We start from the raw sequence: 18,265 nt of genomic DNA, 5'->3' as shown, positions 1-18,265 counted from the left end.
GAACTAGTTAATACAGAGTGCTCTACACCCTTACGTAGAAGATATTACATATGACGCACTGTGGCGAGGAACCGGAATACCAACCCACCTCAGACCCAGGTCCTGATCAGTTATCCCCTTACCTCACTCCCTGTCGTCCCCTTCTCTGCTTGCAGACTCTGTCTTACGAGCAGGATGAGTGCTGTCCCTTTAAGATTCCCGGGACTCCATCTACGTCGGCTGATCTCATTAGATGGTCAGGTGATCCTTGGGCCTTCAAACAGGAAGAGGAGATGCTGCATTGGCTTTATCATCGTGATTCCGAATGGTGGAAGCAGGACTTGCCGGCAAGAGAGCGGGACGTCAAGACCTTCTTCATGGAGCCAGGACCTCAGGAAACAGGATTCTACGCCGCCGAAGAAGAGACATCAGGAGCCAGTCGAGCAGAAGCGCTGACCCCAGAAAGCCAAAGACGGGAGCCGGACCCACTCGGCAATGCTCAGGAAACGGCCACGGCCCAGGAGGGTTGTGGCTTCACAAGTACGGAGCCGGTTAGGGGCCATGTGGGGAACAAGGGAGATGGGGAACTGAAGGGAGGGTTAAGCAGCACACCGGAAACCTCTGCTCTGGTTGGATTAGAGCAAAGAGGACATCAGGGGCAATAATAAAACACACAGGCTTGCACTGGTGAAGGTCGGGTGCACTTTCCCTCATTCCCTTTACCCTGGCCACTAATTAACCCATCGGATAACGATCTTAAAAGGATTTTTTTCCTTCTTTTTCTTTCTCTTACATTGTCTTGGTGGCCGGAGTAACTGGGCAGCAAGAACCAGCTTTTCCACTCTGGAACATCCCAAAACCCAAAGGTCATCCTTGCTCTCTGAGGAAAGAGAGCGAACAGAACATTGACAAATACGTTTTTTTTTGTTTTCCTCATATTAATAAAACCCCACTAGTGTAACCCAATAAAAAAAACATATGATCATCCTATACTCTGGTCTCTCTGTCTCCTTCTCCACCACCTTACACGCACACAGACACACTCACTGACGGTCCAACCACCCACCCCTCGAACGATGAAGGGGTGACGCCTCCTTTTACTGTGTTGTCCTGGAATGTAAACAAATTGGGTGACAAGATAAAGAGAGGACTGGTCCTCTAATATATTAAGTGCAGGGGTCCGGCTGTGGCAGTACTACAAGAATCACACTTGACGGGTCCGGCCTGTATAGTCCTAGATAGATGGGACTATAAAATGGCAGTACACTCCGAATTTATCTCCGGTTCTCGGGATACTGGTTAACAAATGCTTCCCACTGATACTCACTGGATCTTGGACAGAAGATCAAGGACGATTTGCAGCAATATCGTGTCAATGGGAGGGGCGATAATCTAATCTAATGTCAGTCTATATCCCACCGACGCTACATCAGGCAACTTTCCTGGCATGGGAGAGATTCTTGCTGTCACTCCAGGGGGTGAGCTAATTGTGGAGGAGGCCATTAATGCTACGATAGATTCATCCTTGGATAGAAAACCCCCTAGAGACCCTAGAAGTGCAAGCCTCAAATTAGTGGACTAAGTGGAAGCTATTGGTCTCATTGACATCTGGATAGCCAAGCACCCTCAAGACCGACAGTACACCTTTCACTCGGGAGTCCATAACAGTCTTTCTAGAATAGACTACATATTTGGTCTGGTTGCGAGTCTGGAGCTCACACACGTACCCTGGGGCATCTCTGACCACTCACCAGTGCACATCACGTACATATCTCACGCCACGATAAGACGCCGGCTGATCCCACTACACCCCGGATAGCTTAAAAATCGAATGATAGGGAAGGGTCTATTGGCATCCACAAAGCAATATTTAGCCAAAAACGAACACTCTGTATCCTCTCTGACGACGCTGTGGGAGGCCTATAAAACTGTATTACGTGCGGGGCAATCTCACTAGTTGCAAGGCATAAAAAACTGCAAAGACAGCAGATTGGGATTCTAGAACAAGGGGCCGCACAGGCAGAAGCAGATCATACCATAGACACTGATGATAACACGGCACATAGGCTACATTTAGCACAACAGGAATACAGGGCCTTTCCATGGGAAGAAGCAAAATTTAAACTCATCAACACGCAACACACTATTTACGAATTAGGGAATAAAGCAGTCAGGCTTCTAGCCCGGCTGGACAGAAAGGAAAGAGCTAGCGGATGGCTAGCCCAACTCAAATTAGAGAATGGAAATATGACCTCAGACCCTCAGCAAATAGTGGACACACTAGCCGCCCATTACAGGAAAATGTATACACCCACAGCCATAAATACTGTAGAGGACTATTTAGCCTTTCTAAAAGACATTCACATGCCCACACTATCCAGTGATGCTACTCAAGCACTGAAAGCAGACCTGACCCCGGATGAGCTCATCCTAGCGATAGGAGCACTACAAACGGGAAAGGCCCTTGGACCTAATGTTATCCCAGTCGAACTCTACAAAAAGCAGCAGCCCAGCTTACACCACATCTACTTAACAAGTACAAGGAAAGTCTACAAACAGGAGAGCTACATAGTGATCAGCGCCTAGCGACAATAGCTACAATCCATAATCCGGGCAAACCACCGGAGGAATGCATGTTCTACAGGCCAATATCCTTAATAAATGCAGAAGCTAAAATACTGGCTAAAACACTAGCCATGAGACTGCAGCCATATCTTACAACAGTTATCCACCCAGACCAGTCCGGATTTATGTCAAACCGTAATACAGCACTGAATCTCAGGAGACTTCATAGTGTTATGGCGCGTAGGTCTACTATTGAAGAAGACGCAGTTATTCTCTCCCTAGGCGTGTCTATGGCATTCGATATGGTCGAATGGCCCTTTCTCTTTGCGGTCCTCCGCTGTATGGGTTTCGGCCCCAAATTCTGCAACTCGGTGCAATTGCTATATAGAAAACTCCTGGTGCAGGTTGTGACTAACGGCCACATTTCTGAAGATTTCCCTCTGGGAACAGGGACGAGACAGGGCTGCTTCATCTCACTACTCTTATTTGCTATAGTGCTGGAACTGTTGGCAGCATAGATACGGCAGGACCCGGTCGTCCATGGGCTAAAATAGACTATGGGATGGGAGGACCGTATCTCACTATCTGCGGATGACGTGTTACTGTATCTGGCATCCCCTTCACCCTCCATTAATTGCCTTCTGGATATCTGCGCTGCATATGGACGGGCCTTGGCTATACTTTAAATTGGGAATAATCACTTCTCTATATACTTCACGGCCCCCCGCCACACCTTCTGCGCAACTGCAAAATCCAGATTGCTGACAAGGGATTTAAATACCTAGGCATATATGTAACACATCAGGCAACGCACTTCACTGATGAAAACCTTGAGAAGCCCCTAGTACAGTTCTGCCGGGATGTCAAGCACTGGTGATCACTACTGTTTACTCTACTGGGCAGAGCAGACCTCTTTAAGATGATGGCACAGCCCCGATTCCTATATGCCCTACAAAATACCCTGTTCCCTGTTTACCCAGCATACTTTACAATAATAAATACAGAGGTAACCAATCTGTTATGGGATGGGAGGTCTTCCCGTATAGCCATGCAGAAACTTGTGAAGAGCTGGTACGATGGCGGCATCGCCCTTCCCAAAATCAAAACATATTACTGGGTGTCGCAGCTCATAGTGGTCAATCAGTGGCTTAATGCACCACAGGAAGATCCAGTCTTCCGCATGGATTGGCCCCTCCTGGAGGCCGAGGGGATCATGGGGGCACTATACAATAGATCCAAAAAAATGGCTCTCACAGGTCCAACGGCACACACAGTACATGTCTGGCACACAGCACAGCGAGCACTGGGCTGGGAAAGAACTTTAATGCAAGCTACACCATTATGGGACAACCAGAAACTAGGGAAACTGCAAAACACCAAGGGATTCAGTCAATGGGATTGACAGGCATCTCAAGGGTGGGAGATTTTTGGAAAAAAGACGAGGTTGTCCTGTTTGCTCAGCTGCAAATCACCTATGGTTTGGCACAGATGGAAACCTTCAGATATATGCAGATCAAACATGCACTCATGGCAGTAATCCAACCAGACTGTAATGGTACTCCGTGCACACTTTAATTCATCAAAAGTTCTGAGTTAATAAAATTTAATGTAGTGCTGCTTCATCCATTGCACTGCGTCTGGCATTGCCTAACGGTAATGCGAAGATGATCAGGTCAGACGTACCTTATCTCGGTGAATGTGCAGACTTTTTCAAATGAAACAAGAGGTTCCTTATCCAGGTTAATATCACAATTAAATCAATAAATGAGGCTGTGAGCCATATTAATCCATTCTTCAAACTGTCCTTTTAGTTTCAGAAGATATGTTATCTCAAAACACCAAGCTAACATTCCAAAAGGTGGATAAAGGAGGAGCTCTAGTTGTCATGAATATGGAATTCTACATGACTAATGTTGAAACACACGTGCAAGACAAGAATGTAAATATGCAACTGGATAAAGATCCCACCATGAATTCCAAAAAATCTTAAGACAGATTCTGAACAAAGCTCCTGAAATGAGATGGATCAGCGAGAAAACTTTCAAGTTCCTAGACAGTTAATTTCCTCAACGTCCAAAATTTAACATGTTACCCAAAGTACATAAAAACCTACATAAACCTCCTTTCAGACCCATAGTGCCGGCCTGTGGATCAATATCTGAACCTATAGGTCAATATCTAGATAGATTTTTTCAGCCACTAGTATAGAATTGGATAACATACATCAGAGACACCACACTGTTCCTAAATTTCTTGGGGTCATTACCCGAAGAAGATATGTCCAACTGGTGGTTATGTACAGTGGATGTAACTGATTTGTACACTTCGATTCCTCATAACGAAGGGTTGGAAGCAATTGAATGGTTTTTACTCAACAATGAATGTGAATCAGCGAATAAAATCTTCTTATTGGAACTAATGCACTTTGCATTGTATCACAGCTACTTCCAACGGGAAGGAAAACATTTTTCTTAATGTAACGGTACATCAAAGGGCTTTGCTGGAGCCCCGGCATATTCAAATATGTTTATGTTGAAATTTCAGCATGATCACACTTTACAGGATGCAACATGGAGTGGAAATCTAATCATGTTTAAAAGATATATTGACAACATTTTTATTATCTGGAAAGGAGAGGAGAATTTATTAATTGAAAACATTCAGAGATTAAATATTTGTCATCAACACATCAAGTTCACCTACATGATTGCAAAAGATAAGATTGCATGAAACCAACAGATCGGAACAATTGTTTACATTTTAAAAGTTTCCATCACCAATCCTTGAAAAGACACTTGTCATTCTCACAATTTATCAGACTCAAAAGAATCACAAGCGATCAGGAAGAAGCTATGGAATCCATAAAAAATTATGCGGAAAGATTCATAGACATAGGATATCCCAAAACAGTGATTGAAGAATCTATAAATAAAGTACAAACCATCGAGACATCCACCTTACTGAAACATAAAATTGTCAATAAACAAACATCTAACATATGCATTTTGAAACACTCCACTGAAGCTAATCAAATAAAAAACATCAACAAAAAACACTGGTGCTTAATAGTGACTGAACCTGATTTAAGATGCATCTCAGACAATAAAATGGTTTTTGCCTTTCAACGTTCACGTAATTTGAAAGAACTATTAACAAATAAAACAACAAAAAGTGGAGCTACCCACTTTAAAGGCATGCAAAGATGTGGAAATTGCACACACTGTAATAACGTGATGATAGGCAATGAATTTGAAAAAGCCATTAAAAGGCACAAAAATTCTCTTGAAGCACACGAGCACATGTGATACCATGAATGTACTATATGCAATAAAATGCCCATGTGGAAAGATTTACGTTAGTATCACGGAGAGAAAAATTAAAATAAGGAAAACAGAACATAAAAGTAATATAAGGTTGAAGAATAAAAAGTCTTTGGTGGCCATGCGTTGGCTAGAAGCGGGACATAATGTGCCGCAATTAAGATTCACAATCCTGGATTCACTGAAAATCCATCCAGATATAGATTCACATAAAAAATTGTTAAGATCCAATTTTTTGGGGATCAAGAGACTTAATTCCATGCCCCCAATTGGATTCAACAACCGTAGTGAACAAGCATGTTGTCTGTAAATATTTTTGCTTTACATTGGCATCATGTAAATTGAGCACAGCACGTTGCTTGCCCCGTGTTTTGAGGGCACCGCTCGTAATTTACACGATACACAGGCCTAATCCCGCACCGCACCCTTGGCCCACCAACACCGGCATAATCAACTCCAGTTTGTCAGCCGACGACTGTGCTTCAGCAACGACGACGCCGTTGCTTGCATCATGTCCTGCCAGCACCGTGACGAGCACCACATCACTTCGCACTGCAGCCCTTTTCTCACCTACACTGCTAAAAGACTGTCACCGAGCTGCTGCCTGCACTGTGAACTGAGGGCACAGACACCGCACCATTGCATTCCACACCGCAGCCCCTACGCCTGTCGGCGCCAGCACTCCCGACTTAAACCGTGATGAGTTCGATCAGCAAAGCGTGTGACTTCAAGGGACCGATGACTCTGGAACCAACGTCTGGAACCAACACCTGTGTACGGCGGTCCCATAGGGCTCATTGAGAGGTCTCCAACGCCCTACATTTCTAAAAGTTCTGTTTTGTGGGTCTTCCCAACACCGTAGCTGGCCCGCGACGCCACGGTCAGCAAGTACTGTTTGTATTTGTTGTTCACGATGCCGTGATAGCCCCTTACAGAGCTATCAACTTCAAGGAACTGTATCTCAAGTCTATTTTGATTAATGAAGATTTCTAAGAACTGTATGGTGGATTTTTATCATTTTTGGTCTTGTTTTGGATATATAAAAATATTGGATATTTTTCTAAACTGGTGTGGTGTCCTTTTGTTGTGTCTTCACTGTATTACTGTTGGTGATGTGCAAATGCTTTACACACTGCCTCTAAGAAAAGCCTGACTTCTTGTGCCAATCTACCAATGGGGTGAGTGGGGTTATTTTAGGACTAGCAGGAGGGTCCCTACTTGGACAATGGTGAAAACCCTTTTCCAACATGTCTAACATTTTTCAATTTAAACAAGTAAAATAAGGAAAATTACCCCCCTCCAGGGTAATCCTCACAAGTGTGAAAACAAATAAAACAGACACATAACAGGAAGTGACCAATTATAATATACAATGTTGAGGTCACTGATTCATAGGAATAAAGGCTACTGTACACATAAACAAAATTGTCAACAGGTTAGAGTGTACATGTATGCAGTTACTCCATTGTATGGTTCGGCAATTGCAATATCAATCTTATTTTTAACCCAATCTGTTAGATTTTAAAGTAATCTTCTAGGACATTTTATATATAATAATTGCCTGCCTCCATTATTTTCTTTGGGAGTGTGTTGTTGTACCTGTGAGTGGCCTTGTGGATGCTAGACCTACTACCAGGCTGGGCTGGAACACATTTACTACGGTTTTGTTAGCTTTGGGGCAGTAGTGCCTTCAGAAGTGCAGCTTGCGAAAAGCAAGGATCTTACTCTTTTGTGTGTGGGGTTTTATATTTGTATGCCTCTCACTAAACTCCTCCTTACATACCCATTTTCCACTACTGTCCCATGTCCCTCACACATTCACACTTCAGCAGTAAACTTAAAATATAGGAGAGGTGAATGTGTAGATTTATACTCATAGTTTCCTGAATAGCACTTTGAAGTACTTTAGTAGTACTATTATAGCACTTCTAAATGCACTACAAAATACAGTTCATGGGTAGGCCTTTTTGTCTATACTGTAGAGAAATGTGCACAGCAGGAAATAGCTGCTTGCAGCATACCTTAAAGAACAAAGAGAATGTAGGTAGATAATCAGAAATGAACTGTGTCTGCAAGCTATTTTTGATTGTGTTATAAAGATGTACAGTTCTATGCAATATCAATGTACATTTCCATTGTGCCAACATAACATTGTTTTTCTCATACAAAAGCATTGGGACAACTATTTAATCCATTGAAGCAACTAATGAAACATGCAACAAGAACATTACATAAAAGACTGTAAACGTGATTTGTGACTGTAAAATTCTTTCAATATACACCTTTAATATTACATACATATTAGAATTACAGGTTCTAGGCTGCTTACATACTTCCAGATGAGCATGGAGAGATGGCCATGTTGTAATAAGGTTATCTTCTGTAGTGATGTCAATATGGGGTGCCACAAATGTGACTAGAAAGAGACATGCCCAGTGCTGGAAATCCTCCCATTGTGGCATTCATTCCTCTGCAGGCATGATAACCCATTGCTCTTCCGTGTGTGGCAATGTCCCTCTAAATCTTGAACTGGCTGCATTGATCCAAAGAGTCAGTGTACCGCATAGACATGAAAACACACCTGGTGGACACAATCACAAATAAATGCAAGTTCTTAATTTGCAAAGCACAATCTTTTTACATGCATGAACATAGGTTATTAGTTTAGAAGGATGTGAGTCCTACCCAAGTGATAAGCTCCAAAATCCTGTAAGGCCAAACACAGTTACAATAATTTAAACATGGTTTATCCCCTGGTAGCTATGGAATAGAGCAAAGAGGCTTAACTTAGGAAGCTTTGTCAAGCATTTAGCTATAAGAAAGCAGTCAAAATTTGAATGTACAACTCAATAAAAATTCCATAACCAATTTCTAAAAAATAAAAAAACTTTAATTAGAAAAAAGACACAAAAACATTAAAAACAAAGGGGTGGGGGAATGGCCTGGCCACCAACCAAGATTGCTGTGCCGCCCTGAGGCTCCGGAGACCATGGCCCAGATACTCCGGGCAGTTACACCCATCTTCACTCCATTTTCTTCTGCTGGAGGGGTGAGGATACAGTAATACCCCCCAGACTTCAACCTTCTTCTAGATCCCTCTATTGATTCCTTCATTGCCATCCCATGTACGAAGCCAGGTTTGCTTTGTGCAGGTCAGGATATGAATCATACACATTCTCTACTTGATGCTTGGCGCACACGCTACCCCAATAGTCCAGGATACACATTCTACTCCACCCCACATGCAGTCTGGCCTCACCTGGATTATTGGCTCTTATCAATGGCAGGTATCCCTTGGCTCTGGGACATTCTGGTGCTTTCATACACTCTGCCTGACCATACACCAGTTCTCCTCTTGCTTGTGGTACCGTATAGCTGTAGATAGGAGCACCGCAGGTCTTTCCCATCCACTGACTTGCTGGACCTGATTTTCCACTCGGAGCTCCTAGACGTGATTATGGAATATTTCCAACTAGTTGTGGGGTCTGTGTCTCAATACACCACCCTTTGGGATGCGTTCAAGGGCTACATTAGGTGATTCTGTATCTCCAAACAGTCTGGAGTGTTCTGTGATATCCACAATAGCCTGAACCATGTAGATACCACTCTCTGACATATCGACAAGAAAAACACTCCCTCGTCCACCCCCGCTGCACTTCAAAAATGCTCGATCCTGATGGAGGAGTTCCACGAGCTGGCAGATCATGAGGTCCACCTTATTGGCTAAGTGAACTGTTGCACGATGGTATGGTGAGGGTGAACGCCCCAGCCAGACACTTGCCTGTCTCTCGCTTCCCTTGATGGGCCTTGGCTGCATGCCAACCCTGAAATGGGATGATGGCACCCTGATAATATCTCTGAAAGGCGTCCTCGCTCTGGTGATTGCTTACTATACATCACTATATTACTCTCACCTTGCCCCTGAGGCTACAACTCATCAGAATTACCTGGAGGACATAGCTATGGTCTGGCTCTCCAACAGCCAGTCCCAGTTCCTCAATGAACCATGTTCTGCAGAAGATATAGTGCAGGCAATTGATTCGCTAGATGACTCAAAGGCCCCCTGGCTGGATTGCCTGACAGGCGCCTTTCACATGGCGTATAAGGCCACCCTGAGTCCTCATTTGCTAGAAGTGTACACGGAGTCCCTCTCTGTCGAAGGACTACCCCCTTCCATGCTGGAAGCAGTGATCTCCCTCCTATTAAATCCTAGGAAAGATCCCAAATGCTGTGATTCGTTCAGGCCTCTCTCCCTTACTAACTTTGACAACACAATATTGGCAATTTTTTTTAGCTAACCGCCTGTCTCTGTTGCTTAAGAGAATAATATCGCCAGTGCAGACGGGCTTTATATCACACTGTTCCACCTCCTTAAACTTACATACATACAGTCTTCGCCATCCTGAACCGCATATCCCCTTACATACTGACCCTCCTCGATGGAAGAAGGCCACCGACTCCTTGGAGTAGCCCTTCCATCTGGCAACCCCACCGAAGCTTGGTATCCCCAAACGTTTCTCTCCCTCATCTCTTTATCTTTAGAACTGCTCACATTAGACTTAACGGCTCCCTTACAAACCCATTTGAAATATCCAGTGGAGCCAGACAGGGCTGCCCTCTGTCCCCACTGCTAATCATCATTGCCATGGAACCCCTAGCACGCCATCTCCAAGAGCAGCACATGCACATGGGTCTGCAGTTTCGTACGGGGCCCCTCCTCATGTCCCTGTACACAGATGATATCCTCTTATCCATTCGCCATCCTACTTCTAACTCAATCCTATTGTCCAGGAGGTGATCCGCTTTAGTTAGGGCTCCGTCCTTGCCATTCACTGGTCCAAATCAGAGCTATTCCCACTTACTGCCCCTGCGAAACCTCCAAAGACCACTTTCCCCTTTCGAACTCACAGGTTCCTCTACCCCATTTATAGACAGGTTCATCTTTACCCACCAGATCTCATCCGACCCAGTCGCCCCTGACAAATTCACTGCGCTCATCCTTCTAATAACAGATCCGACGGTTCCCATCTCATTACCAAACTTTACTGTGAATGCTTGGCCTTGAAACCAACATCCTTTGAGAAGGTGCGAGAACACTGGGAGAATGACCAGGGACACTCATCTCTAGAAGACACTGGACTTTCTGCTGCACCCAGGCCAGAAAAATCTCTCCTAACCATAAGTTTTACACTTCTGCTTCCTTCACAGAGCCTACACTTCTCCTTTTGATCTAGCCCGCATTTACCCCTTCAGATCCTCTCACTACCCCAAATGACATGGTCCCAATGTGGATTTTCCTTATCTGACCTGGGTCTGCCTACCTGTGGACTTCTTCTGGAATGAAGTATTTCAGGTTTTCTCCAAAATGATCTCAGTATTGGTTAACCCCTCCCCACTACTGGCCCTCTTGGGTAATGTCCTCCCCACCCCGACGGCCTCCTGCATATTTACCCCCATCACCTTGCTCTTGGCTAGACTCAAGATTGCTCTTCACTGGGGCAGCATTGTGCACCCCACTGTGAAGGCCTGGCTCAGTAGCATGACCTACTGTGATCTGAGCAGTGAGGTTTATTTATCACTACTACCTATCATGGCCCACCCTAAAGAAATTTGACAGTCCCTTAGACTGTACCTTCTCACACAGTTCCCTGACTCTCCCTCTGATACCCCCCCCAGGCCTCCCTAAGGGCACCTCCCCAGAACAGTTCCAGTCAAAATACAAACACCTCTCATCCCCACCTCTATCTCAACCTCTACGATGTTTACCATGCATAAATTGTAACATGTCACTCACCACTTTTTCTGACCTCTGGACTATCAGGATGCCTCGCTAACTTTTCCAATCGGTCCCCAAAGATTGTTTATAGCACCTGTATCTTACCGTCAAAGACAATTTTGATGTCATGGTACATAATGATGGTCACTGCTTTCTTGTTACACTGTATTCAGTAACTGAAAATAATAAAAAAGCAATTAAAAAAGAAATGGAAAAAAACTAATTGGGAATGGAGCTATTGATTTTTTAAGTTTTAAAGCAAAAAGTTGCCTGGGGAAAGTAAAGCGCTAATAAGAAATCAATGTTCATGGTAGGTGCAATCTCAGGGTGACTGCGATGGAGTGGAGGTTGGACACACCAAATGGGTAACCCTGATCAAAGTTTTTAACATCTGACTTAAATTCTATTAGGAAAGTTGGGATGCTCCAGTTGATGAAAGATGAAAGCTGTGTACAAATAAAGGCCCTTCATATCTGAAAAGCCGCTAGACAAGGTCCTGATGTTTGTCTTTCTTGAATTTTGATTTGAACACCTAAATTGTAAGGCAAAACATATTAATAAAACCTTTACATTTCAATATAAATAAGATGTTCACCTATAAGACTAAAAACGAAAAAAAAAAAAGTTAACACTGTTTAAAAACACTGTTTAATGAGGCAAGGCCCTAGTGGCACATTTGTGCCGCTGGAGCGTCACTTTTTTGATGCAATGTGCTGCAGCATATTTACAAGGCCACGCAAGTGGTTTTAATGGCCTTGTAAATATGTAGCCCTTTCATGTAGACCAATGTGTGGAAGGGGCATACCATAGGTGTTGCTGCGGGTGTTCGCACGCAACACCCATGGAATCTGAAGTATTCACAGATTTATAAAAATTGTAAACCTGAAATGCATCAGAATCCAACGCCTCCCCGGGGAGGCATAGGAGTGGCGCAACAAGGAGAAATATTTTCTCCTTCTTTTTTCCGATTTCCATGCATGCGGCATTTTGCAGCACCCATAAAAAGAGGAAAATGCCATCAATGATTGTTTTGTGTAGGATGGTGTCCCTTCCTGCACAAAAACAATAAACCCCGCAACATGATGCAAGGGTGTCTTTGATGGCGCCCACTCGTGCTGGCCACGCCCCCTCTCCTTGATACTTAAACGCGCGCTGAGCGAAAGCGTCGCATTTACAGAACCCCTCCTGAGGCAAAAAGCTGGGAGCCACTATAGCGATTTTTAAAACTTTGTTGTGATAAAATCTGTGTTTTTAAATTCACTTACCCCCCCGGGCCCTCTTCACTGCAGACATTGACCCCCACGCCCAGCCGATTATACGCTGCTGCGGGTGAGTGTTTGTTAAATCTTGCCGCCATTCCTGGCCCAGCGGAAACGCCCACTCGTGCTGGCCACGCCCCCTCTCAACACCCTTCTCTCCTCCATTAAACATGCTTACCCATCGGAAGCGCAGCGGACGAGCGCAGCGGGCGCGACGATTGCGCGCTGAAACCGCGCTTAAGGCAAGCTCGTCTGCGCTCGTCCGTGCCGAGGCCGGGCCTAGGGCTACTCCCCCTGACTCTGCTGTGCCTCACACCTCTCATAAATCGAGCGCACTTAAATACACTTCCGATCAACTCCGAAAACTTAAGACCTCAGCAGACTTGCCACATTCTTTACCACATCTGCTACATACCAATCCTATCGTAGGTCCTCACAAATGTCCAACTTGCACTATTCCTACCCTTTCCACTATCTCCCCTCCCAGGTTTTAGCAGCACTTATCAATGTGCGTTCTGTCCCTAAACACAAAACCGAAATCTCAGAATTCATTGAGTCACATAATCTAGATCTCCTATTCATCACCGAAACATGGGGTGATGACTCCTCCAGTCCGGATTTCAAAGCAGCCACCCCGGCAAATTACTGCGTATGCAGACTAGACAGAACTAAAAGAAAGGGTGGAGGGATAGCCATCATTTATAAGAACCATCTCAAAGTTAAAATCACGGATTCTAAATACAGTGAGTGTGAGGCTTTCTCCTTTACCATCAGCCTCTCTGGCAACCAATCATTTATAGGCATGTTACTCTACCGCCCCCCCGGGTCCAGATCGAAATTTCTCAACAATCTTAATAATCTAATCGAGGTCTGAGCAGGAGCGCCTCATTTCACCATACTGGGAGACTTCAATTTCCATCTCGAAGCCATATGTGACCCTGATACCTTGGCGTTAACTAACAATCTATCAGCAGCCGGTCTCCAGCAAATTGTTAATCAGCCTACCATAGAGCTGGACATACCCTAGATGGGTTTTTTACCAGCAATCCACACATTTTGGTTTCTAAGGTGATCCCTCTTATATGGACTGATCACTCAGCAGTATGTTTCTCCATAAAACTTAAATCCCTTCCATCCTCCTCCACATTATCTTCCCCTATCTCCTTCAGAGACTGGAAAAACATCAATCCTCCTCATCTTGCTGCTATGCTGTTCGACAGCATAATCACCACTGAACAGGATCCCTCACTAGCTTCCACTAACTATCTTAACAGCCTAAATATGGCTTGCCACAACCTAGCTCCCCTTAAAACCTCCCATCGCAGCAGAAAGCTCCCCTCGGCCCCTTGGTTTACGGAATCCCTACGATTGCAGAGACAACACTGCAGAAATTTGGAAAGACACTGGCGCCGGTACTACAATCCTACCGATAAAATTGCTTACAAAAGCGCCCTCTCCAAATATAAAGACCTCATTACCTCTGAAAAGTCATTCTACTACACCTCCCAAATCAATCAGGCAAAAAATTCCGCAAGAGAACTGTTTCAGGTGGTTACTCATCTTTATAACCCCCCGCCCCTCGCTTCGACGGATCACAAGCCCTCTGAAACTCTCTGGCCAATTTCTTCAAAGATAAAGTCACTGCTATTTTCTCAGCCTTCACCCACTCTCCCCCCACTACCACTACTAATCCATCGCCACCCAGTAATGCACCTAGCTTCTCGGTCTTCGAAGCTACCACGGAGGAACAAGTACGACGACTTGTTTTGGGCACTAAATCAGGATCACCTTTAGACCCTTGTCCTCCCGCCATTCTCAATTTCATCCCTGAAGCTATTTCCCCTGCTCTGACGACCATCTGCAATGCTATGTTTTCAACTGGCATATACCCTTCAGTCTGGAAGGAGGCTATCATTAAGCCACTTCTAAAAAAACTACTCTCGATCCCCTCCTTCCTGCCAGTTACCGACCCATTGCATGTTTTCCTTTCCCAGCTAAAATTTTTGAGAAAACAATAAACATACAACTATCGAAATTCATAAACAAAAACAACCTACTGGATGATACCCAATTCGGGTTTAGACAGGGTCATGGAACCGAGACCGCGTTAATAAAAGCAGCAGATGAAATAAGGATGACATTGGACAAAGGAGGAGCGGCAGTATTGATACTATTCTCTCTGCAGCCTTCGACACGGTCGATCATGTCATCTTGATCGACCGTGTCTCAGCAATAGGAATTCAGAATAAAGCCAAACAACTTCTCGCCTCCTTCCTAGACAGTAAAAATGGGCCATTTCACCTTCCATACCTTCACCCTTCCCTGCGGAGTACCACAGGGCTCCTCGCTAAGTCCGACACTGTTTAACATTTATGTTTCGGACTTAGCGAGGGTAATAAAATCCTATGGAATCGCCCTCACAACCTACGCTGACGACACACAACTGGTGCTATCTGTACACAGCGATGGTACATCAGTTGCGGCAAACTTTCAAGAGGGAATGCGGGCAATCAGTTCCTGGAGGTCATCAAACTGTCTCAAATTATACTCTGACAAAACAGAGGTGATGACATTCGGGAAACTGGAACCTATTTGGTCCCCTCAATGGTGGCCATCCGAGATGGGAGCTCCACCTCAACCTGTCACTAAGGTTCGTAACCTTGGAGTCGTGTTTGACAATAAAATGACTTTTCATCATCATGTCAACTCCGTGGTCTCCTCATCCTTTTTTATCCTGAAAAAGATCAAAAAACTGCTGCCATACCTCCCGTCGTCAGCCGGCAAAACCCTAATTAGCACCTTGGTCTTTTCCAGAACAGACTACTCAATGCCCTTTTTTTGAATGCCCAGGAAAAAGTCCTTAACAGACTGCAGCTAGTCCAAAATGCCTCGGCTAGAATTTTTCTAAGCGTTCCCAAGTTCACATCCATTTCCCCGTACATTCAACAATTGCACTGGCTCCCAGTCAGGAGCCGGACAAAATTTTAGGCACTGTGCATTGCCTACAAAGCCATCAACAACTTAGGCCCACAGTTTCTTAAAAATGCCCTTCGCCCGCTCGAACATTCAAGAACACTTCGTTCCTCTTCAGCTCATCTGCTCAAAGTCCCACGAACAAAAAGGGCCAACTGGGGTGACAGATGTTTCACGATCTCCACAGCCAAACTTTGGAACGCATTACCCCCTTTACATTAAAACGGCCCTCACGCTCATCAGCTTTAGAAAAAAACTAAAAACCTGGTTTTTCTCATTATAAATTTCTGCCGTAGCTATGGTTCTGTATTCTGAGCGCCGAGACACCCCCGGGTAGTTGTGCGCTATAAAAATTGCACAAACATAAACATAAACATAGCACACAGCTGCTGTTCATGCACCGGCTCAAGGGGAAAGAACAGGAATGTGCTTTATCTTGCAAATACGGCACATTCCTGTCCTTTTCTTTTGAGGCGCAGTAGCGCAGCAGGAAAGCCTGCTGCACTCCTGTGCGTCAAAAGTTTGTAAATGAGGCACACTATTTCTTCCTAACAAAACTTTAAATCCAAGTGTCCTTCTTACAAGGCTGAAAAATAAATATTCTAACTCCAAACTAAAATTCATTGTGGAAAATTGTGAACCTGCAAGAGTAGAGATGTACTATTACCACTCCAATCTATGCCACTCTGGGGAAAGTGATGGAATTTGAAGGGGTTGCATTTACTCTCTCCTCTTCAATCTAAGTCACAAGGGGGAAACTATTGAATTTTGAGATGCATACATTTACTATTCCTACTTTGATGTAAGCCACATTGACAAAAGTCTTGGACTTGGGTGTTATATATTTACTATTCCCACTCCAATTTAAGCTGCATAGGGGAAAGTGTTTGACTTAGAAAGTGGAACATATTCTATTCCCTTATTCCCCGAAATACCACACATCAGGATCCTAACAATGTATACAATTAAAGAAATGCCGAACAAATACACAAACAAACAGCAATAACAGCACTATTTTAACAACTATATTAAAAAACATAAAGAAATGATATTCTTACCTGCGACGTTAGTCGATGATAGTCGATGATATTTTTACTCCACAATATTATTGAAATATTTTATTTGTAAATCATATTAAAAAGTGGGCGAAGGAATTTTTCGAGTTTAACAGATATAGTGCTTCCAGAAATGGAGTTTGGGAATCCTTTAAGGCTGCATTAAGGGGTGAGACGATCAGTTGTGCAGCTAAATTAAGGCAAGAGGATAAAAGTAAAGCTGGAAAACTCATATTAGACTTAGCAGAGGTAGAGAGATGTCATATAGAGGCAATAGTTTCAGGTAAAGATAGTGGGGAAACTGTTAGAAATATGGCTCGGATCAAGGGCGAGATCTTAAAAATAATCACGCAGAAGGAGATATGTGAATATCAAACACATAGAGCTAGGAGGTATGAGACAGGCGAACAAGCTGGAAGAGCTTTAGCGCTGCGCATTAGGCAAGAAACAAATCGCAATAAAATTGGTAAGATCAAGTATAACGGGGTAGAATATACAGATCCAAAAGCAATAATGGATGTATTTCAGAAATTCTATCAGGAATTGTACGATCAGGAGCCAGGGGTGCTACCACCGTCGGAAGATTTGGGACCCCCATGCCCAAGGGTGGAGGAGGAGGATAAGGTGCAATTGGATTTGGATATAACAGCAGAGGAGATAAGGACTGCTCTGAATGAACTGGCAGCGGGTAAAGCGGCAGGCCCAGATGGTTTACCAATAGAGGTCTATAGGGTTTTAGGAGAGGAAATTCTTCCTTTGCTTGAAGATCTATTTAATGGAATAATCTGTTCTGGTAAGGTCCCGGATACATGGAAACAGACTAATATTGTAATATTCCATAAGAAGGGAAAACCGGAGGAGAATCCAGGCTCATATCGGCCGATTTCGCTGATAAATGCGGATGCCAAACTTTATTCCAAGGTATGGGCGAAAAGGCTAGGAAGGATTATTGGTCAACTTGTCTCACCCTGGCAGCATGGGTTTGTCCCAGGGAGAGGTACCACTGAACATACAGCACGGGCAATATCGTTATTTGATGCAATGGCTGCTGCGGGTGGAGATATGGCCATGATCCTTTTAGACGCCGAAAAGGCTTTCGACCGTGTGGTCTGGGATTTTATGTGGGATGTATTGGCCAGAAGGGGCTTTGGTGAGAAATGCAGGAAAGCAATTAAAGCTATGTATATGGATCCTATAGCCAGAATCACCTCAATGGGACTACAATCGGAAGAGGTGGCGATTAGAAGAGGCACCCGTCAAGGATGCCCCTGTTCTCCTATACTTTTTTCACTCTATATTGACCCGTTAATTAGGAAGATTCTTGCTTCTGATAAAATA

Source organism: Lissotriton helveticus, chromosome 1_1 (genome assembly GCF_964261635.1).
Source record: "Lissotriton helveticus chromosome 1_1, aLisHel1.1, whole genome shotgun sequence".
NCBI lineage: Eukaryota > Metazoa > Chordata > Amphibia > Caudata > Salamandridae > Lissotriton > Lissotriton helveticus.
The sequence above is the reverse complement of the archived record's forward strand: the minus strand, read 5'-3'. Positions refer to the sequence as shown.